Source organism: Procambarus clarkii, chromosome 57 (genome assembly GCF_040958095.1).
Source record: "Procambarus clarkii isolate CNS0578487 chromosome 57, FALCON_Pclarkii_2.0, whole genome shotgun sequence".
NCBI classification, from domain to species: domain Eukaryota; kingdom Metazoa; phylum Arthropoda; class Malacostraca; order Decapoda; family Cambaridae; genus Procambarus; species Procambarus clarkii.
Window position 1 is genome coordinate 18,626,306 of NC_091206.1, and position 12,031 is coordinate 18,638,336.

Below are 12,031 nucleotides of genomic sequence, written 5' to 3' on the forward strand. Positions count from 1 at the left end.
CGAAGTGTCCATGTAGCACGGGCTATGGTGAGCCCATAAAGAATTCAACCATAAATAGGTGAATAAATAGGTGAGTACACCCACACCCACACACCACAGCAGGAGTAAGGTACACAGTCTACGAGTGCATGTTTGCCCGCCGTAAGTCGTCCAGAGAAAGTATGGACACGTTTTAACTTACAAACACACGTTTTACAGCTGATTCATGACGCCAGTAAACCTGCATTAAATCACTGAAGCAGAACACGGCTGCAGACGCGTGCCTGCTGCTCACCTTAGGAAAATGTATTTCTGTGTCCCATTCTGGGTCACCAAAAGTTATGTCTATAATGGGGGCATCTAGTATTGTCTATATCCCGGGACGTGTTGTGTCTATTCTGGGACACCGATTGTTGTGTTCGGACACGAAGTGGTGTGTCAATTCTGTCTACAATTAGATAGCAATTGGTTATCTGCATGGCTTTTTCAAGTAGAACAGTGTATTTGTCGCGAAACACAATGTACTTGTCGCGAAGTACAATATACTTTACGGGTAATACAGTGTAGTTTTCGGGTAATAGAGTGTACTTATCGAGTACAATGTACTCGATACACTTTGGGTACGATTAAGGCTAAAAGAATATAGACGTATTGCACAATGTCCGAGAGATTAATAATACTAGTTAATAATGAATCATCATTGTAATAGTTCTTGATGTTTAAATGTCAAAATGGTTGTAGCACTATGTTACACAATGGTAGGAACACTATATTACACAGTGTTCGTAGCACTATATTATACAATTGTCGAAACATCATATATCATTACACAATGGACAAAACACTATATTACACAATGGTAATAAAATAACATTTCCCAATGGTAATAATAATATAAATTAGTACTACAAAATGGTAACGAAGTTAACAGTGGAGGAGGAAGAAAACGAATTAAGACGAACGAGAAGAACAAAAAAACGGGAAGAGGAAGTGGGGTGTAAACAGAAAGGGGGGGGGGGAGGAGAAGGGGAGGGGGGAGGGGGAAGAGGGGTGTTAATACAGGGGGAAAGGGGGGGTGGGGGGGTGAGGACAGCAGGGGGTAATGGTACGCTGCGTCAGGCCAATATACGCAACAATGACGGATTTTGCCGCTAAGAGGCAGGTGGACGGAAGGAGGTGTATAGTGAACTGGTGATTACAGTAGTCGAGTGAAGTTATGTAGGCTAAGGTGACAGCTGCCTATTATTACTTTTTACCCTTCTCGTAGTCAAAGCGCTCAGTATTCATGGGACCTCGTTGGAGAGCACGCAATCACGCGCGTACGGACTCTCACGCATGCGTTATACGCAAAACACTCAGTATTCACTCGGGCATTTTGAGGAACACGTTTGCGCACACGCTTGCGCACACACTTGCGTACATATACGCGAAACCATCAATATGCATGAGGCCATGTTGAGGAGCGCGCGTACACTCATACGCTTTATACGCACTTGCACAAGTGAGTCACAGAAATGTTGGAAAGAGCGTTTTAAGCGGAAAGGAAGGGAGAAAAGAGCATGCACTTAAGGGACACATAGTAGAATGAACAACAATAGTTTTAAAAGTAGATATGATGAAAAACAGGTGGATTAACAATCGGGTTAGCCAATCTCGGGAGGTAGCGCTCGGTCCTATAGCTCATTTAGGTGCGTATATTAATGCTGAACACACACACACACACATCCACACAATAAAAATGCTGTGACTCACTTCACTCGGGTGAGTGAAGTGAGTCACAGCATTGAACTACTGATGCTCCACCCAGCAAGCACACCTAGCCGAGTACACAGTATATATGCATGCGGCCGTGGGAGAGACTGAGCCACACACTCAGAGTGAAGGCCGCAGGCAGGATTCAAGAGGGTGGGTGTGGTCGAGCGGGCAAGTGAACCACTTGGCTTCGGAGATTATTAGCTTCTCAAGGTATCGTATGGGTTTATCACTCAGGACGGACCTTGAAACTTTGCGAGGTTGGCAAATAATTCAACAAAGTTAAGATGAAACAGAGATCCGATATTCGTCAGTGACGAGCCGGAATAAACTTTGTGTCAGTCTGTGTAGCTCTATGTTCGCTATGTAGTCGCCACAGTTATATGGAACTGAACCCAATATGGTTAAACCCAATGTGGTAAACTACTCCATTTGATCAATGGGCGATCACAGAGTAAATGTAATAGAAGCTACGTTCGATGAGTGTCTCAAAAGTTGCTTTACTACTCTTCTGTTTGCAAAATGTCAGCCCATCCACATTGCAGCCCTTCCTCAGTGCAGTCCGAACTCTTCAAAAAGGCCAAATGTGCATCAATCCAGTCGCCAAACCCCCATGTCTATGCATGAAAAACGATTTACACACAACACGCAACTGGTGACATTCGAACATTTCTCGAACATTGTTTTGTTGACGACCTTTGTTCGAGTCCCAACTCCATGAATGTTTCACCAACGTACTTTAAATGCAAATAATTCCCATCAGAACTTAAGCACCAAGCCTAACCTACACCTAACTATACACTTGAGTAAAACTGGTTTAATACGCAATACGTTAAAATAGATGAATGCGTCTCTGGAGTCGACCGCCACTTTAACGAGCTTCGCCTGAAGGCAGGTTGCCTCATTGCTTGTAATCTTGTCATCGACCCCAAGTTAAGAACACGTTCTAAGACTATGTTCATATCGTCCAGCGGTCGACTCCAAAGACGCATTCGTCACTATTAACTTCCTGACCATTCAAAATAGGAATTTTTCATATATAAATTAATGTTATTACATATTGGCATATTGTATATATTTAAGCTAAAGTTAGGTTAGGTTGTGTGTTTTGGTCCAGCTGACACTTATTTGGATTTGAAGTACGTGGGATGAAACATTCAAGGAAATGGGATTCGAACAGAGGTTATCAGCGATGCACTGTTTGAGAAATATTCGAACGTCATCAGTTTTGAGTTGAGTGTTAAGTGTGTTTTATTCATTAACAGTGGGTTTGACAGCTGTATGGCATGAACATTTGGCCTTTGTTGATGCAGACGAGATGCAAGTGAATAAATTATGTGAAAAATACATGACACATCAAAATTTGTTCGAACTTTACTCGATCACTCCCTCACTCACTTTCTGTGTTCTTAACACACCTTTATAAAGCTTTCCCCACTGTCAGCTTAAACTTCCCATATCGTCAATAGCGTCAAGGCATCTAGCCGGACCAGCCCAAGGACTAGTTATAAACAAAACTATAGTATATGAAAAAAATTAATTATTCTTAAGAAAATACTGCTGTTGGTAATGCATTTAACTCAATTTTGTTAATGTACCTGTGTGGCTGGCTGCGGTTTCAACGAGTACTGCCTCAGGATGGGTTATTCAAAGCATAGCTCATAAAAAGCTTCGCAAATGTTCTCTAAATACTAATAATCGAATGCGCATGGTCATATAATATTTGAAGCTTCAGTTACAGACATCAGACTTTAGCAACTACAGTAAAGGCTCTGGGGCCCCCAGGAGGGTTGGCTATATAAAAAGGTGAAGATGTCATCCTAGAACACCATTAGAGCAATGGCTGATACCTTTGCTAGTTCTTAATTAATAAAATATAACACTTCAAGGCATTACAAAGACAAAGAACATTGCCGCCTATCAAAATTAACGAACATGATATTAGACTCTCCTTAATAGGTAATTTACACACACACACACACACACATATATATATATATATATATATATATATATATATATATATATATATATATATATATTTTTTTTTTTTTTTTCACTCATAAAATATAAAGGCATATAACTCATAACACCTAATTCGTGATAACCTTCAATACCATCAAGTTTTTATTCGACTGTGATGTGGACTTGTCTGGCAGAAGGGAAGGTTAAATTTTAAGTTTGGCAACGATCTTGATTTTAATATTTCTCCTTAGTAAAACAATAATATATATGGGGCCAAAGAAACTTGTTCAGCCTGAAAATGCTGCCTCTTGCTTGTTATATTTCCCCATTGAAAATCTAACCTCTTTTCTCTCTCTCCTATTTCTTACGTCTTGCATTTAAACGTCCCCATATTCTCTCTCTCTCTCTCTTTCTCTCTTCTATTTCTCTCAATCTCCCTTCTTATCTCTCATTCTCCTTTGCAATCTCGTCATTTCCCCTTTTCTCATCTCTTGCCTCGACGCCCCTGCAGCCACCTCCTCCACCGGAGGTCCCAACACGAGCAGGCTTCTGCCATCCCATAACATATTAACGTGCCAAGCCACGTCTCGCTCCCTCTCCCACAGATGCTGTTCCCACAAGGTTCCCCTCAGGTGCCAGACAAGATGTCCACAAGAGAAACAGCTGAACCCGTGATTATATTATATGTTAAGTTATATAATATTATATGAAATTAGTGATCATTACAAGAAACTGGTTATAAAGACTATAACATAGAACTAATGCTAAGAAAATGGAATTATTGCTACGAAAACAGTAATAAAATGTCAAAATAAATAATAATAATAATAATAATATATGATAATAATTGGAGAGAAATTACATTACATTAAAATAATACATAATAATAATAATAATAATAATAATAATAATAACAATAATTACCTAAATTGTCATCTTAAAAGAATGCAAATGAAGGTTATAATCCTCCCTCCATAATTTAATGGAAATACAAATTACAACCCTCAAATTTGATCAATCACCTAATGCACTCTGTTAATTTAAGTCTTCTGACCACAGGCTTATATAAAATTGCAAGTGAAAACGCACGAGAGTGTAAGAGACCTATTGTGAGAAGTAAAGTTAATCCACCCTACACAATGCCGTGAATCTTGACTCTACAACACAGAAGAGATATGGCCGGTCGGTGTATATTTAACTGTCTTACAAAATGCACACATCCCTTAGCTGCTCTACAACTCCCTCCTTCAAGAATAAACCACCAAACAAGAGGGCCCACATGTGACTACACATGTGACTACCAGATAGATGTTAACTTTACGCGAAGAGAGCAATTTCAACATTTGCCTCATCCGAAATACGCACATTTATAATGCTCGTTTTGGCAATTGGCTGGCGACCTAAACATTGCCACTCCAGCAATTCAAATATTCTATAAATGGTAACCATCTAAATATTATTGACCTAACCTGGTGGCTTGCATGTGACACTTATCTGGGAATATGTGCATCCTTGAGTATTTTAACATCACCCAATGGGAGTCTGGTGTTATTCGTGCCCATGCCACCACTTAGGTGGCTTAATCTTTATCAATCAATCAATCGGAATCTGGTCAGATTCATGACAGAGCACTCAGGATACAATGGTATCAACTCGGATTTAACTCTAGTCATGCTAACCCAATGTTTTCTTAGGAAAAACAATCTATTACTATGTGCTTCTATCTTTGTATTTATTCTCTCGTGAGACAAAGTATCAAAGGCTCAGCTAATGTCGTGATCAATAAACTTGCAATGTTTTCCAGTAATAATTTAAAAAGTCTGATAAAAGACGAGAGTAAATTTCTTTCAAATGACTGACCCTTAGTAAAGCCGTATTACGATTTCTTCACTAATCTATATTTTTCAAGATTATATGTATTGCTCTTGTGATTATCGATTGAGATATATTCCCACAACAGTCATAAAGCTAATTGATCAATAGTTCCACACAAGTAATCAATCCTTCCTTCTTAAACAACGAGGTTCTAACCTCAACCCTCCATTACTCCTGCAATTTTCACGACTCTCAGGAACAAATATATATGCAAGACAGGAACTCGGTAAGGTCGTTTATACAATCATTAAGAACACTGGCAAATACTTCACCTTCCTCTGGGGATTTGTTGGGCTTTACTATTTTTAATTGTTTAATAACTTCTCTCCAGGTCAATACTAAAATATTCAAAGTGTTCTCTTCACCCCCAATATCAATAAATTTTAACTGCAGGTAAAAAAAAATATGCTTTTCACGATTTAACTGAGCTTTAAGCTAAATTACATCTGGCTAAATATTTGAGATAATAAACATCGTGCTTTATTATAGCATATAATGTAACTGTTAGGAAAAAGCGCTACGCCAATATGACTATTTAGCACTTAGAAGGGATACGGAGGCAGTCTTGGAGGCGGGATATGAGAACAGAGTGAAGGAACTGTGTCCATCCACTTAGATCATCGGGGGATTTAAGGAGTCAAAAAAGGGAGATTTTAGGAGGCAAAAAAGAGAGATTTAAGGAGTAACAAAGGGAGGCCGTCGCATAACAGTCCAGTACAAGTGTATAACACTTTCTTTCAGTAGATAATAGTATATAAACTGCACATAAAGTGTGTGCATAAGCCACACAAAGTATGATATATACACGCGAAATACATCAGCTTTGCCCCAAATTCATGAGGCATCTGTTGCATTTAAACATTATGGCAAAATTGTTATACAAAGTAGTGCTTGAGGCTGACTCCCTTTGAAGGCGGAGGAGCGTTTCTGCCCAAGTGCGGAAGCCTCTAATATAGAGACCAGCTTAGAATGTATTGAAGGGACGAGATGAAGTGTGAGACATGCCTTTGAATCTAAATTTTTTGCAGGAGGCATTTTCTCTTCTCTTGCACGTATTTTGGTCAATTTATTCGAAGTTGTTGACACATGTGTCCTAATAAAAATAAACTAATGAATTTAATGTTTGAGTAAGCGAAGATTAGAGTAGTTCTAGTGGGGTCAATGTTGCCCAATGGGTAGATGGGGGTGAGAATATAGATATTCCTATCACAGCAGTAAGTAAATTTATTATTGTATATTACAATACTGTTAATTGTATTACAATACTGTTAATTGTATTACAATACCTGTTAATTGTATTACAATACCTGTTAATTGTATTACAATACTGTTAATTGTATTACAATACCTGTTAATTGTATTACAATACCTGTTAATTGTATTACAATACTGTTAATTGTATTACAATACCTGTTAATTGTATTACAATACCCTGTTAATTGTATTACAATACTGTTAATTGTATTACAATACCTGTTAATTGTATTACAATACCCTGTTAATTGTATTACAATACTGTTAATTGTATTACAATACTGTTAATTGTATTACAATACTGTTAATTGTATTACAATACCTGTTAATTGTATTACAATACCCTGTTAATTGTATTACAATACTGTTAATTGTATTACAATAGTGTTAATTCTAATAATTGTAATGCAGCAGGAGGGACCTGCTGCATGGGTACCAGCTTCTCCTCCATATCAACCAACCCTGGCTTTGCACCCTGGAGAGGCCACTCCAGACCGACAACCTGAGCGCAACTCCATAGTCTCCGGAGACTGATGGATGCCTACTACTAATTGTGCTAGTAGATTTAGAAATTATATTAGTGCCATTACCAGTAGTGGTGGTTCTAAAGAAGCAACATTATCATCAACATAATCTCTGCTACTCATCACTCATTAGATGTTATAACTCAACACACAAATGTCATGACCCCCCGCCCTTTTCTCTATTACTGAGTAGCCGTAATCAGTTGTAGATCGTTCAGGAGGCGAATTGGCAGTTAAATACATGATGCAAACCCTCATCATCTCGTCAAAATGTCACGCAAGAATCGTATTATAGCAACATTGCGTGTAAAAAGTCCTCTCCCTAATATTCAATCCCTGAGAGGTGATCTGAATATCACTGGATGTGTTGTTGTTGTTTTTCTTATGTGGAGGGTGTGTCAGGGATAGACCTGGAGCAAGGGTAGACGACTGAATGAGGGTGGATGGTTATATGGAGGAGGGGTGGGTGTATGGAAGTGGGTGGATATATGAGGGAAAAGATGTTGACTGAGGGATAGAACTGGATGAGTAGTTTCTGTTTAGGACTGGAGAGATATTGGGTAAAGGAAAACAGGAAGAGAAAGGGAGAGGAGGAGAGAAGCAGAAGACATTAAGGGAGAGGAGGATTTACGTCAAGTGTTGCGTGACACTGCTGTTACTACACCATGACTCGCTGTTTGCCTGTTTCTTGAATGTTTATTACTGTTCGATACCTCTCAAATTATTCTCCTGCGTATGTGTGTATACACATAGTTTCATTTATCGCATTAAATAAAAAAGCAAAAATATGGGGAAGGAGGCGCCTTGAGCTGTCTGAAAGACGTGTGTTCCAGGCTGGTTGACACCATCAGAGACCGAAGAGCTGCCAGTTTTCCCTTTCAGCGTCTGAGTGTTGCAATTCAGAGGGGAAATGCCTGCTCTATCCTCGGTTCCTGTCCGGAAGCAGAGGAGCTCCAAGAAATCCACAATTTATAACCTCCCATTATAAATATACACACACATTATATATATATATATATATATATATATATATATATATATATATATATATATATATATATATATATATATATATATATATTTTAAACTTACAAATTTATAGAGAGCATCTCTGCAGTGACAAAGTCTTCGTTGGTATATTCTGCTCACGATGGTAACACATTCATTACGGAGCAGATAGTGGGCGCAGGACCCGCAGATCCTGCTTCACGTTAAGAGACATGTATCATCATCACAGTCAGGCATGCACGAAGCCTTAGAGAGCCTTGGCTGAATCCCCAAGTGGACTGCCTCATAGGACGCTCCATCATCACGCCTCTATACTCTTCGTCTCATTCATCGTACGTATCTCGCTGTTTAACCATGATAGCTTCCCGTAACAGGCTGGCAAGATGTGTACCCTGCGTGCACTTAACGAACACTGTAATTAAGCGCTAAATTCGAAACGAATGATGTTGACCAAATCAAGAAAACTTTGTTTTATACTTTTAAATTGATCGAGATGTCCACCTTTACCTAATTTGTATGTAGTTAATTCACCTTTGAATTTAGATAAATTTAATCTATCTCTAATATTACACATAAGTAAGGAAATCAGGAAATAATGGAAATGGGTACCAATCATTCACTGGGATATATCACCATATATCCGGTGATATATGGTGACATAGCACCCGATATAGACAGTTAATTATGCCCAGTTCTCCCCCTCCCATCGTCTTACCTTACTTACCCAGTGTTTGATCGGCACCCATCCCCATTATTTCCCTATTTCTTCAGCTATGTGTGATTACTTCACTATCAAAAGATTAGTCCCAACTATCAAAAGTCGCCACAGAGCCAAGGTAGCAGAAGGAAGATCCACTGCGATATGGTACGAACAAGCCTCTGGGTACTACTCTTTCAAGCTTGACAAGAAGATATCCAGAGACATTGTAGTAGCCATACACAGACTCAGACTTGGTTACAAGTGCTGCTGGGAGGTAATAAACCCAATAGTTAAAGAGTATCATATCTGTGGAACAGAAGCAGAGGCGCCACTATTGCACTACTTACTGGAATGTGAAGCATCTGAAGCCCTGCACATCAAACTCAACTTTAATCAAACGATAGCAGCTGCATTAGATGCAAAATCCACAACGACTACAATGATTAGAAAAACAGTTGAAGAATGGAACACACTTGTGAACACTGTGCATATATATACTCCATTAAGATACAATTATCAAAACAAGACTAAAACCAGTGCGCTAAAACAGAAACGGAAAAGAAACGTTAGAAAAGGAAGAAAGCCCCCTACCTCCATTTAAAACTTTGACCGATATATCACAGTAACAAGATTATCGCGAATAACCGAACTCAATTACGTGCTACATGGTCATTTCGTTCTGAGTAGCTGAATCTAATAACAACAACAACAACAACCTTGCATATTCTGCCACTCTTCTGGTCAAAAAAAAGTGTCCAGCAGAACCCTCATAAATACTGTCACGCTGTATCCTCCCCAAGATAGCAGCCTGACTATTTAAATTCTACCTCAGCACACAGTGTACATTCACTACAAAAAAAATCTTCCACTTACGAGCTATTCATGCCAATGCCACCTCTTGAGTGGCTTAATCTTCATCAATCTTGCAAATTCATTCCTTTACTGAAGATGTTCCAGAGTGGAACGAAACGTTGCAGAAAATATACCCTTCAATCATTAGAGTTTCTTTACCATGAACTTCGATAACTTGATTGCTATCTTAATCCCGAGAGTACGAAAATAGTTAGAAGCATAGGAAGCTTATGCTATATGATCAACAATGCCAGCAATATGATCATATTTAGCCAAATATGCTTAAAAAGAACTCCTGCTGCCCAAGTATACAAACATATGTACATGTATATACATATACGTATATACACATATAAATATAGATGTATATATATACACACATATATATTAACTTCCTTTCCCTTCATCTTTTGTCGAGATTTTTGGACATGGAATTCACCAATCAAACTTAGGAGGCCCCGGGGAGCTATCTGGCCCAGCAGGGCGAGCCGGATACCTCGTCCGAGGCTGCCTGGAGCCAATGAATTCTCTCCCTCTCCTCCTCCATCTCTCGTCTCCTCCTCCTTCCTCGGTAGTTATGCCTCAGGGGGATGCTGAGGGGGAAGGAATGGGAGAGGGATAAGATGAAAGCGGAGGAGTTTTAAGGGGAGATAAGAATTGGGAAAGGGGGGAAGGGGTCAAACGATGCCCATAGGGAGGTTCGTAAAGGAGTACCAGGTAGTACCAGAGAGAGAGAGAGAGAGAGAGAGAGAGAGAGAGAGAGAGAGAGAGAGAGAGAGAGAGAGAGAGAGAGAGAGAGAGAGAGAGAGAGAGAGAGAGAGAGAGAGAGAGAGAGAGAGAGAGAGAGAGAGAGAGAGAGAGAGAGAGAGACAGAGAGAGAGAATGAATACGATCTTGTATTGCTTTAACTAGAAAAATAAAATCTGACAGTGAAGGGAAGAGGGAATGCAAGACAATGGATGCAAAGTTATAGAGAACGGAGATAAAAGTCTAGTGAATAGCTTGGAAGGGAAACCTGACAATGTGTAAAGGTTGGGGACGAAAGACAATTAGAGGAGAGAGAAAGGAAGGATTAGAAAGAAACACAATGGAAGGGCAAAATGAGATTATGTTGCAACCTGGCTATATCTTGCCGTCTCTTGAATTAGGTCGACTCTCCATCAGGGTTACAATGTCCAAAATGTAGTTTGAATGGATAGTAGACGATTTATGGCCCCTGTATGGCACCTGTATGACACTTGTATGCAGTCCTGTGTCACCCTTGTGCCAAATCTGCTTAACTTCCTTTACACGTAATGTTATGTCAAGGTCGCTGTTTTACTAACTCTTAACAGCAAAAGTTGGAACACTTACTATATTATTAAAGGCTATGAGAAATTCCTATCAATATGACATAGGAGCGTTATATATAAAAAATGGCGATAGGCCGTTTTGCCTGTTCGTGCGGGGCATGATCGTTGCTGTAGGCCTACTGGCCCATGCGAGGTAAAAACGCGGCAGTAAGCCTACTGGGTCATTCTAAGCAGAAACTTTGTACTGGATCTATTGGCTCAGGAGACAGTAGGTTGGGGTAGGCCTAGTGGCTTATACGACGCAGAAGCAATGAAAGAGGCCTAATGACTCTTGGAAGGCATATACCATTTACTCCCCAAAAATTTATCTGCTAAAGAATATTTATATTTAGTTGATTACGAGTAATTATTTAAATGTTTTTAAGTATAAATCTGTTTTTTTAACTTCATGATTTGATGATTAAAACACGTTTACATGTCTTATTTATATTTCCATCATGTGTACGTTTCGTTCATATTGCCTCCTTGCTTCTTCATTCAATATAATTTTACTTCATTCAAGATAATCTTACTACCAATTCAAGAGACAGGCATGGGTCCTAGTGCTCATTATTAACTTTGTTATTCTTCGTTGTATATTACCAAAATGATTCACGTCTATTCTTTGTAGTAGTGACCAAAACTGAGCAACATAGCTGAAATTAGGTCTCATTAGCAGAAGGTAATGTTACAAACTAGGATTAGTATTCTTTTTGCTTACGATTCTCGATATACAGCATCCTATCATTCTTGTTGCGTATATTAGATTTCAACAAATACTCAACACCAGA